Source organism: Ictidomys tridecemlineatus, unplaced genomic scaffold (assembly GCF_052094955.1).
Source record: "Ictidomys tridecemlineatus isolate mIctTri1 unplaced genomic scaffold, mIctTri1.hap1 Scaffold_213, whole genome shotgun sequence".
Classification (NCBI taxonomy): Eukaryota; Metazoa; Chordata; class Mammalia; order Rodentia; family Sciuridae; genus Ictidomys; species Ictidomys tridecemlineatus.
The window spans coordinates 437,080-449,434 of NW_027521834.1; the positions used below are offsets into that span (position 1 = coordinate 437,080).

General features: G+C 42.5%; 1 long non-coding RNA gene across 1 annotated transcript in view; it reads right to left on the reverse strand.

Moving 5' to 3' along the window:
* LOC144373025 (uncharacterized) overlaps positions 1-11,363 on the reverse strand; it is a 59,780-nt gene extending 48,417 nt beyond the window's left edge. Inside the window, exon 1 of the long non-coding RNA XR_013432829.1 lies at positions 9,715-11,363. This is a non-coding gene — a long non-coding RNA (uncharacterized LOC144373025). The remainder of the gene's footprint in view (positions 1-9,714) is intronic.
* Between the last annotated feature and the right edge of the window lie 992 nt (positions 11,364-12,355).

Here is a 12,355-nt window from a genome sequence, read left to right on the forward strand (position 1 = left end):
TGGTGACCCCTGTCCTGCTCTCTGCTGCCACAGGACGGACAGTTTTGAGCGTCCACAGATGAGAAACAAGATGCTGTATTCCCGCCCGGCTGTGGCTACTGACTACTGAATTGAAATAGCATTTTCAAATGGAAAAGCTATTTTTTATTCTTATTTATTGTAAAGCCAAGGGACAAATGAGGAAAATAATGATTATCCCTGATGATTATGTGATTTTTATTCAAAACAACTTTGTCATAGGAATAAAAAAAGAGGCGGCATTCATAAGCGGGTTCGCTCTGGGTGTCCAGGCTGCTGAGCCTAGGTCCAGAGACACAGGCGAAGCTTTTGCGGTGGTGGGGACATCGTGAATTTGCAATTTGGAAGACCAGCTGCCCCCAACCAGGTTCTGCTGGTGAATGTCATGGCCACGTGGGAAGGAGAAGAGGGGGGTCACCAGGTTCTGAAGGATCGACTCAGTGAGGGCCTCCTGTCTTCTAAGACAGCCTCCAGGAGGGAGGGAGGGAGGGAGGGACAGAGATGTAGAAGGGAAGGGGGCATTGACATGGGGGTGACCAAGTCCCAGCACTGTCCCAGGTTGAAAGAAGAAAATCCTGCCTCCCAGGAGCGCCTTCAACCCCAGGGAAACGACCTGCTATTAAACTGTGGGCCAATAATCCACCATTCAGATCAAATCTTTAAAAGCTGAAACAGGGTGTTAGAAAGAAAAACACAAAATCTGAATAGTCACATCGGTCCTAAAGAAATTGAACATATTATTTAAAATTTGCCCACAAAGAAAGCTCCAGGAAAAGGGCTGGTGCACTGATGATTTCTTATGTGCTGAAGTCAAAGACGATACCAGGAAACAAAGGTTAGGAGAATAGGCCAAGTCACTTTAAGACTCTTAAAAATAGACAAAGAGGGGCTGGGGGTATGGCTCAGTTGGTAGGGTGCTCGCCTCGCAGGCACAAGGCCCCGGGTTCAATCCCCAGCACCACCAAAAAGCATATATATATATATATATATATATATATATAGAGAGAGAGAGAGAGAGAGAGAGAGAGAGAGAAGAAAATGCAGGAAAAGAATATTGCAGGCCGTTATCCCTTTGGAATACAGGTGCAAGGGTCCTTAACCAAATATCAAATTGAATGTGATGATCGATGAGGAGACCCTGCATCGCACCAGGTGAGATTCAACCCCAAGATGGAAAGTGCCTTCATACTTACACTCAATCTATGTGATGCATGATATCATGTGTCCTTGTCCACTGCCATGACCAAAAGACCTGACCAGAACAGTTACAAGAGGAAATGTTTATCTGTGGGCTTACTGTTTCAGAGGTCTCAGTCCATAGATGGCCACCCCATTGCCCTAGCCATGTTGAAATGTATAATTGTTAATAATCACTATCATCCTAGTAGGCTATATAACATTAGAAGTATGTATCAGTCAGCATTCTGCTGCTATAACAAAACACCTGGGGTTGGGGGAAAGGTAAAGAAGAAAAGGCAGAGGTGAGGCACAGCATCATGGGGGCAGAACGTGGTAAAGGGAAGTGGCTCCAGACATGACAAAACATAGACCTCAACAGCATGTCCCCAAGACCCACCTCCTCCAGCCACACCCCACCCACCTGCCGTCACCCCTCAGCTAACCCCTGCCAGGGGACCAGTGCACTGACCCGGTGAGGCTCTCCTGACCGGATCGTCTCACCTCTCAACGTTTTTGCACTGATTCACACAGGCGTCTCGGAGGGACACCTCAGATCTGGACCATAACACTATGAAAACCATTTTTCACATAATTTTTTATTTTTTAAATTCAACAGAGTCCATGATTTTAAAAAATCACAATCAACTGAAAATGAAAAGAAGTTTTCTCAAATTTATAAAGGGTATATTTAAAAAAAATAACTAACCAGACTAATGCTAAAATAGTATCATTTCCCCTAAGAATGAAAACGAACAAGGATGTCCATTATCGCTCCTTTTGATTTATGGTTACCCTGGATATCGTGGCACCGCAATAAAGCAAGAAAAGAAATAAAAGACTCACAACTGGGAAGGGAAAGTAAAGATGTCTTTATTTGCTGTCTCTACAATAAGTGAATTTAGCAAAAAATAAACAGCATTTCTATGTTCTATCATTGAGTAACTAGGAAATAAATTAAAAACGATTTTATTTACAAGATCACATAAAGGTGTAAAATTCTACAGAACAAAATTAATTAAGGCAATGTAAAGACGTGCGCTCTACAGACGTGTAAAGTTACTATAGAAACCATGAAACTAGGAGTATAGTTTTACATAACTTATAAAATTTGAATAGGGCTGGGAGTGGGGCGGGGCTCAGTGGTAGAGCACTTACGTAGCACGCATGAGGCACTGAGTTTGATCTCCAGCACCAAATTAAAAAAAAAAACAACTAAATAAACAAACCAAAGGTCTAAAATGAAGCTGAATAATTTATTTTAAATATTTATAGCTTTATGTCATTTGATAAGTCATTCTATTAAATGTAAAGGGAATAAATACTTCAGATAGAAGACATAGATTGTCCAACTCAGCTGCTTGAGTTTAAACATGACAATACAAAAACACTGAAAATATAAAAATGTTAAAAGATGTTCCATGTACAACACTGAAAGGTGGTATTGGCTTTTCTAATATCAAAATAGACATTAAGGCAGAGTGCATAATTGGACATATAAAAGAGTAAGCCCAAGAGAAACAAATCACAATCCTAAGTCTACACACATCCACCCCAAGACTTCAAAGTAGATAAAGTAAAAACAGAATTCAACAGAGGGAAAGGTAAGGGCGTGGTCATGCAGGGGACCTGCACTCCGCCTTCTAACAGCGGACACGGGTGTCCATTCAAAAGGGAGTAACCTCAAGGTCTCAACAGCCTGGTTAACTCTCACCTAATCCACACCACACACAACAGTGACATTCTTTCTATGTCCACAGGGAACGTTTACCAAATTGACCATATGTTGGAACATTTTTTTTTAACTCTACATGAATTTTAAAATTTGAAGTATTTTCCCTAAGTGTAAAGGAACTAAGAAATAAACCAAAAACAGAAAAAGATCACTAGGAAATCCCCAACTTCTTGAAATCAAACAATATACTCTCCTCAGCTGGTCCAAAAAAGAAATCAGTAAAAAAAGAAACTTGGTGACGCTTAAAATTGAACTCGGGGCATACTGCGCACCAGGCAAGTGCTCTACCACAAAGCCGCGCTCCAGCCCAAGAAGTTTTCAAAGGACTCTAACTAATAATAAAAATTAAGGAGATCAAGCATATTTGAGACTCTTCAAAGAAAAACTCCAGTATAGGTGGGTTTCAGATGATGATTCTTTATGCTTAGAAAAGATGCGACACTGATCCTATACATACTATTCCAGACAACACTCAAAAAATAAACCAGGGTGGTTCATGAGACCAGAGTGACTCTGATATTCTTTTTAAGAATCAGTAAAATATAAGGAAGGAAAATTTCACACCAGTGTTTCTCAAGAATTTACCTACAAAAAAAAAAGATCCCAAACTTTTGCAAATCAAATCCAATGATAAATTAAAATGATAATATATCATGAGTAATTAATATTTCTTCTAGGAATATGAAGTTGGATATCAATTAGAGTGATTTTCTACTTCAATTTTCTATTTCAATGACATGGTCACCTCAATAGATTTGCAGAATACCATTTGGCAAAATTCACTGTGCATTCATAGTCAAAACAATCAAGGAGAATGGAGATATCCTTAATCTGATAAAAAATAAATATATGGAAAACGTTATTCTTTATGAAATACAGAAAGGTTTTTTTTTTTCAGAAAATGGGAAACTTATCAAGAGGGCCAGCTATCACCAAGCATGATAGTCTATATCCCGCATGCCAGAATAATAAGAAAGAAGAGGAAATGAAAGCCTCAAGTATGGCTGGTGATTGCGTAAAGCATTCTTTGTTCCCTGGTGGCATGATGTGTGTATTGAAGGTCCAAAATAAAACCTACAAACTGCTAACATTTATGATTCATTTCAACACCGTCACTGAATCCAGAGTCAATACACAAAGATCGATTTTAATTCTATATATGAGCAATGAACAAACCAAAAGGGAAATTTAAGAAAATCATAAAACTATGTTATCAAAAATACAAAACACCTGGAAATGAACCCTAATGGAAGATATGCAAGTCCACTGCCGTAAAAGCTATAAAACATTGTTGAAAATAAAAGATGAACTATTTTCTTAAGTCGGGCGGGGGCGATTGGAGGCCTATGGGAAGAAAAACAAATCAATTAAGATCCCTACCTCACACATTACACAGAAACAAGGCCTAGGTTAATTAAAGACCTCACAGGGAAAACTAAAACTTTTCCAACTGCATGATAAATTTAGCAAGATAGAATCTCAGGATGTACTATCAACGTTAAACCAGGCAGAAAAGCACAAATCATGCAATAAAAGATAAATAAATGTGACTGGATTAAATTTTAAACCTTGCACACAGCCAAAGACATCCCATACAATATTAAAAGGCAAGACACGTGTTGGGAGAGAGAATTTTCACCTCACACAATCACAGAGGATTAGTAACCAGAATACATATATTTTTAAATTGATTTACAAGAAGATAAGCAAACACCACCGTAGGGGTGAGAAGAAGAAGCGAGTAGGTAATTCACAGAAGAGACCAACAAATGGCTAATGAAGATATGCAAAGAGGCCCCATCTCACTGGGAAAATCAGGGGAATGCAAATGAAGCCCACAACGAGGGAGCGTTTTTCACCCACCATATTGGAAAATATTAAACCATCTGACAATATAAATCCCTGGCAAGAGCTTTCATCCACTGCTGGTAAGGGTGTAAATTTGTACAATCATTTTGGGGCGCAAGCTGGCAATATCTAGTACAGATTAAGACATGCATATCCTTGCACCTAGAAATTCGGCTTCTAAGTATATATCCTACCATCTCTTGCATATGTGCACCAGAAAATGTGTATAAAAATTGGAAAAGGCCTACATGTCCATCAATGGAGAAGAGAATAAATTAATGTTTGATATATTTATACAATGGAACACCATATAGAAATTAAAATGAATGAACTAGAATTACATATATCAACATGTATAAACCTGAAAAAAAACCATAAAATGTATTTAAAAATAAAAGTTGTGGAAGGATACATATGGTATAATACCACGGATATAAAGCTAAGAATATGCAAAACAATACCATGTATTATTTATGGACACATATGTAGTAAAAATATTTTTAAAACATGAAAAACACTAAGATTGGGATGGGACTATATTTCTGGAACAGGAAGCCAATGAATGGGATCGTGGAGGGTAATACAGATGGAACCGACGGGTTTTGTATCATTTTAGCTCTTAACAGAAAAATAAAATAAAAAGTCTGAAACAAATAATAGTGACATCTCAAGACTTAGCAAAGCTGGGCTTTGTGCACGTTCAGTGTTCAGTCTGCAGTGCAGGGACGCCTGGGCAGAAGTTTCACGTCGGGCTGTCCTAGAGAAAACCCTGATTTGGAATGCTGACCACTTCCCATGGTGTAAGCACCCCCACCGTGGCCCCTTCGGAGCGGCCAACTGAGGTCTCTGATCACAAAGTTGGATAAAAGATGCACACACCTGTGAGCTGAAGGAAGCCGTCCCAGCACACCACTAGGTGAGACGACTGTGGGTGTGGAATCCAGGAAAGGAAAAGTAAAATATTAAGCAAAAATACTTTTTCAAGTAAATGTGCCTATGGAAAGAACTTGGGGTGCAGGTGCCTCGTTCAAGGAGGTGATAAGCCTCCTACCTTCCTCTTCCTACCATAAGACCCACCAAGTCCCCAACATGTCTGGGTGACCTCTGCTGCGCTAGGGTTCCCAATGATGATCGGACCTCACTCAGTCACAAAAAAGAACAGTATCTGAAGGAGAGGTTCCACTGGGACCTGAGCACAAATCCACAGGACGTGAGATTCAGGCAGTCGGGGAAGTTGTAGGTCGTTCAATATGGTGGACCTTAAATGCCATCTCTTTGTGGGGTTCATTTGCATTTCCCTGAGCTTAAGTCCATTCATTGCCAGACCCTGGGATGAACACCAGTGTTCCGTAGAGCACAGCGTGAAAGGAGATGATTGAAGGGTCCCTGTCTGTATTTCCTCCTCCAGGGTTCCCTGTGGTCCTCCTCAGCAATTCAGCTCCAGGTGAGATCACAGCAGAGGCAGGGGGTGGGATTGAAGCCCCCACTTGCTCTCCATCCACAGCAGCCCCTTCCGTATCTGACTTAAATGGAAAGTTTTCTCATACTGATTCCACTGGGCAGGCTGTCCACTGCTTCAAAAACAACAACAGGGGGCTGGGATGGTGGCCCACATGCATGAGGCACTGGGCTCGATCCTCAGCACCACATAAAAATAAATAAATAAAATGAAAGTATTGTGTCCATTTACAATTAATTAAAAACAGTATGGAGGCCACTGAGATGTTCATCCAGTGGACTTCCACAGCTGTGAGAGGGGTCTTCTCAAAGTTATATAGATGGCAGAGCCGGAACTGGTGTCCTGACTCTTAGCCCAGCTGGTCCCCTCCACAAGCACCCTCAATCCATGAGAAACTCTTGCCATCATCATGATGTTAGGTCCTTCTCCTCCATCGTCCTTCTTAGGAAAGGAGGCCCATGAAGACCAGCAAGAAGGAAGGAGTAAGTGGGAGTGGGTTTATCAGACTCCTAGACTCCACCAAGAAGCATGGCTCCCCCCTTGACTCGTACAGACTGTGAGTCTCCCGTTGAGATCCAAAAACAGGACAAAGACATGCTATAGGACTTCTCTTCTTCTGAGCAAAGACATGCTATGGCTTCTGTAGGACACAGAGAAGACTAAGGCAGGATCCTTTCAGGGGCAGGCAGTGCAACCAAGTAGAGGAACTCAGTATTTCCCATCTCAGTTTGAATCCCAAATCCAGGGTGCACCGTCCTAGTGTCCAGGAGCAAAAAAAAAAGCTAACAGGACTGTCCTTTTTTGGGGAATGGATTACTAATTGCCCTGAAGGATCATCATAAAGGTTAAGTGATAACAGAAACATAAAGCTTTCTGCACAGAACCTGATCCCATAGTAAACCCTCAAAAGAACTTGATGCTCAATTCAAAATACAGAAATGAATAAATGCGGTTCACTCTACTAACAGAATGAAGGACAAAAACCATGATCATCACAAAAGATGGAGAAAAAGAGTTTGGTAAATTTTAACACACTTCGATGATTAAAAAGGCAAAACTCGATAAATTAGGGATCGGAGAAACATACTTAAACACAAGATAAGGATGCTCACTCTCATCTTTTCTATTCAACATAGTATTAGAAGTTCTAGCCAGAACAATTAGACAAGAAAAAGAAATAGAAGGCACCCAAACAGGAAATGAAGCAGTGAATTTGTTTCTGTTTACTGATAGCATAATCTCACATGTACAAAATTCTAAATAGCCACCAAAAGAACAGTTAGAGAAAATCAGTAAAGTCACAGGGTACCAAAATCAACAGTGTTCCTTTGTGCTAATAGTGAACAACTGAGAAAGCGATTGAGAAGTAATTCCCATCCAAAATAACATCAGAAAGAAATAAAATACATAGGAAAATATTTAGGCAAGGAGGTGAATGCTCTGAATGCTAAAAACTAGAAAACATTTATTAAAGAAATTGTGGGAAACGCAAATAAATGGAAAGGTATCCCATGTTCATGGATTGAAGCAACTAGTACTGTTAAAGTGCCCATAGTATACACAGTATTTTATCGATTCAATGCTTTCTTATCAAAATTCCAGGGTCATTTTTCATGGCAATAGAGCAAACAATTTGAAAATTTCTATGGAACCACAAAAGACCATTAAAGAACTCTGGAGCAAAAAGAACAAAGCTAGAAACATTGTACTCCCTGACTTCAAAAGATGCCACAAAGCTACAGTAACCAAAAACATCACGGTACTGGCATAAAATGGGAAACTTAACTAAAGGAACAGAATAGAGAGCCCAGAAACACACCTGTATGTTTCTAGTCAATTGAGTTTCCACAAAGGTGCCAAGAACACGCAGGGAGAAATGACAGCCTCTTTAATAAATGTGCCGGGGAAAGCAGAAGAATAACATTGGACCCTTATCTCACATCATAATCAAAAATCAACTCAAAATGTGTTAGAGACTTCACGTGAAACCTGAAGATGGAGAGCTACTAGAAAATGATACAGAGGAGGTGATTTACAGCACTGGTCCAGGCACAGATTATTTGGCTATGATCCCAATCACAAGTGACGAAAACAAAGATAAACCAACAGGATTCCATCAAACTCAAATGTTGAGAGCCACAGCCAAAGGAGCCCCAGCAAACTTCCAGCTGCCAGCAAACTTCCAGCTGCTGGCTGATGATTGGCCCACGGCGGCCCCAGCAACATCTAGCTGATTGGCTCCTCCACGGAGCTGCTCATTGGGCTGTTTCCCTGCCCTTTCAGACCACGGAGCTGCTCATTGGGGGACTTCTTTGGCTCCGCCCATGTGACCCAGCCAATCAACCTCAAGAGCAGGAGGATTGTGGGAGGTGGTGAGGCTTGTGTGGGTGAGAGGCTTGTGGAAGCCGGTGGTGGCAGTTGGGCTCTGAGGGTTTTTTTCCTGAGGAGCTGTTTTGTTTGGCGTTTGTAGTTCTAAAAATAAAGTTAGTTTCTTTTGACAAATGGCTCCTGAATTGTGCCCAGACAGACTGCGGCACTCAAAGGCTTCTTTACAGCAAAGGAAACAATTGACAGGATGAGGAGACAAAGTCCAGACCAGAAAGAAAGATCTGCAAAGCGTGCATTTGATGAGAAGCTAAGATCCAAAATATTAAAGGACTTCAAAGAAGTCAATGGCCAGGGAACCAATAATCCAACCACAAGTGGGCAGAGGACCTCTGTAGATTCATCTTGAGACACAGAACGACACTCCAGGCATACGGGACAAGTTAAGTGCTCCCCATCACTGATCCTTAGAGAAATGCAAATTGAAACTACAATGAGCCATCGCTTCACACTCGTTGGAATGGCTGTTGCCAAGTACACAGGTGTTGGGGAGGATGTGGGACAAAGGAACCCCTGTGGCTTGTTGGTAAGAATGCAAACTAGTAGAGCCAGCAAGGACATCAAGACCGAGGTCCCCCAGGACACAAAATCAAGACCGTCACCCTCCAGTCCAGCAGTCCCACACCTGGAGAGAGAGATGTGTCTCCAAGGACTGCTGGTTTCTTTTTGAAGGAATCGGGATCAGTGTGTCGAGGAGATATGGACACTCCCACGTCCACTGCACAACTATTCACAACAGCCATGGGGTGGAGCAATCCAGGTGTCCTTCAATGGATGCATGGGTACAGAGATGGGGTGTCTGTCCTCCATGGAGCACCACTCGGCCCCAACAGCCAGGGACAGAACGCTCTTGTTTATAATGACATTGGTGAACCTGGAGGAGACTGTGCTAAGTGCAGGAAGCCAGGAACAGAAAGACAAATGCCACATGACCACACCTCCAACAACGGGGCCCTCTGTTCTCCCAGTTGTATCAGGGCCCAATTTCAGGCTCCTTGGAAGAGATGACTTTGTAGGAAGGGTGGGAGGGCAGTTGGCAAGACAGGCCAGGCCTGGGTCACCTGGAAGGGGCTCTGGCCATAGACTTACGTACCTACATTGTCACCTGGGTTTCCATGCAGCGATCCACAGCAGGCCAAGTGGGACAAAAGAGCCGCACCTTGAGAAGGAAGCAATATACGTGGGCTCCACAAATACAGGTCCAGGTCCTAAGAGAGGGACAGCATAGTGATGATAATGATACTTCTTCATCTGTGTGTTGGATTAATTTATCCTTGAAAATCAAACACTCTAGCCAGGTGCGATGGTGCACACCCATAATCCCAGTGATGTGGGAGGCTGAGGCAGGAGGATCCCAAGTAGGAGGCCAACCTCTGCAACTTAGTGAGGCCCTAAGCAACTTAGCCAGACCCTGAGTTAAGCACCCCCTGGGTTCAACCCCCGGTATCCAGAAATAATAACAACAAATCAAACACCTTGAGAACTTGGACTCAGAATTTCAGCATCTCAGGAATGTCAAACATTAGACTTCTAGGATTACAGAACCTGAAAACAAAAATACAGTTGGAGCCAATAAAATTTGCAAAATAAATTTCTCTCTCCATGCTGCCACACTCCTGTTCTCTTTTCGGGAGGGGGGGGGGGATGGGCAGCTATTATTTTATCAGCTGGAGTTTTGAGTTTTCTCGCCAGAAGTCAATGCATCAGTATTGTGTGTGTGTTTGTGTGTGTGTGTGTGTGTGTGTGTGTGTGTGTACGCGAGTGTATGTGCACACATGCGCACTTCAGGGGAAAAGCACTGGCTTCTTCCTCCTCCTGCCTCTTCTCTCTCGTCCCTCCTGCACTGAGAACACCATGTGATGAGTAAAATATCAAGTGCAATAAGTCAAAATCTCTGACAGAGCCGCATCCATTTCCAGCCGTTCTCCAAGTGATAACAATTAAATCCTGGACAGTTTGAACTTTTTACAAAGAATTAATGATGCATGTGAATTCGGAGGGGGAGAACAATTGCTAATAATTTATGAAGTCTTCTCCCGGCTCCGAGGAGTAAGTTTGGAAAGGTTGGGGTGGGGGTGGGGGGTCTCAGCAAGGTAAACACTGCAAACAGCCACTCTTGAGGATCTGCCCTGTCAACCGAGAATTTACTACATTCCATTAAACAACCTAAAATAACTTCTATGATAATCACCCTTCAGACAGAGACGGTGCCGGTGCCGACAAAGGTATTATTAAGTTAAATTACCCTAAAAGTGTTGGATTGACAGAAAGTCTCAGTCAATGGTTTGGAAAGCTGGGATCCCTAAATGACACCACAAACGGATACTGATGTTGTCGGGCTGCAGGGCCAGGCTTTCCCAGGCCCGGGGCTAACAGACTTCAATCTGAGCTTTTCAATATTTCATGCTCTCTCTCTCTCTCTCTCTCTCTCTCTCTCTCTCTACTCATCCGGAGAGGAGGGCCTGGCGATTCCCAGGGCAGATCTTTGCTTGGACTTTCTGGGCCAGGCATTGAAAAGTAGCTCTGAATGGAAATAAACCAAGATGGCTGAAGGACTTTTATTTTGGAGGGAGGATAGAGTGGTGAAGAGGAAATTCACCAGCTGCGATTGCTTAGGGGAAGGGATTCAAATTCTCAATTTATGGATACAGGGTATGAGGTGTCTCTTTTAGGGTAGGGCTACTGGGGATTGAACCCAGGGGCACTCAATCACTGAGCCCTATCTCCAGCCCTATTTGCATTTTATTTAGAGACAGGGTCTCACTGAGCTGCTTAGTGCCTTGCTTTTGCTGAGGCTGGCTTTGAACTCATGATCCTCCTGCCTCAGCCTCCCAAGCTGCTGGGATGAGGCTGGTATGAGATCTCTTGACTGAGGCCACCATCTAGGCCGTGGCCTTTGCTAACATGTAGGAGGCCCTTGGTCTGGAAGTCTCCTAGGGGTCACGCCCAGTTTGCACACAGCAGGAACCTGTAGGTATTTTCTGTGAATTCCATTAATATATAACGTACACGAAGAGAGACGTGTTAGCCACACGTGCACAGCTCAATGAATTCTCCCACGTCAGAGACACTTGTGCACCCAGCAATGAGCTCGAGACACTCAACATGCCCAGCCCCCCAAGTCCCCACACCTCCGAGTCACTATCCCCAAGGGTGACCTCCCTCCTGGGTTCTAACACATAGATTCGCTGGTCCACTTCTCAACCTGATGTGCGTAGACTCACTGTCCTTATTTGGTGTCTGGCTTCTTTTAGTCAAAAATATTGGTGCAAACCATCCAGGTTTTTTATACGTAGTTGTAGTTTATTTTCATTGATGCTGAGTTTTCTACTTTGCAAATGGACCACAATTTACGTAGCCATGACCCTGTGGGCAAGCAAGCACCAGGGTTGTTCCTATGTATTACTTTTTTAAAAAGAGTGCTTCTGTCAACTTTCTTTTATAAGACTCTTGGTATATATATATATATATCTCCATATTTCTTTCGGATTTATACCAAGAAGTGACATTGCTGGGTCACAGGATATGCATTACTTTGGCTTTCATAGATCTGGCAGACAGATTTCCCAAACAACTGCATTCATTATGTCTCCCACCAGCAATGTAGAATAGTTCCAGTACTCCACATTGTCAACAACACTCGGTATTTCCTAGCTCATTAAAATATTTTAGCCATTATGGTGTCTGTATTGTAGCAGCACATTGAGATTTTAACGTGAGATTTTTTTTTTATT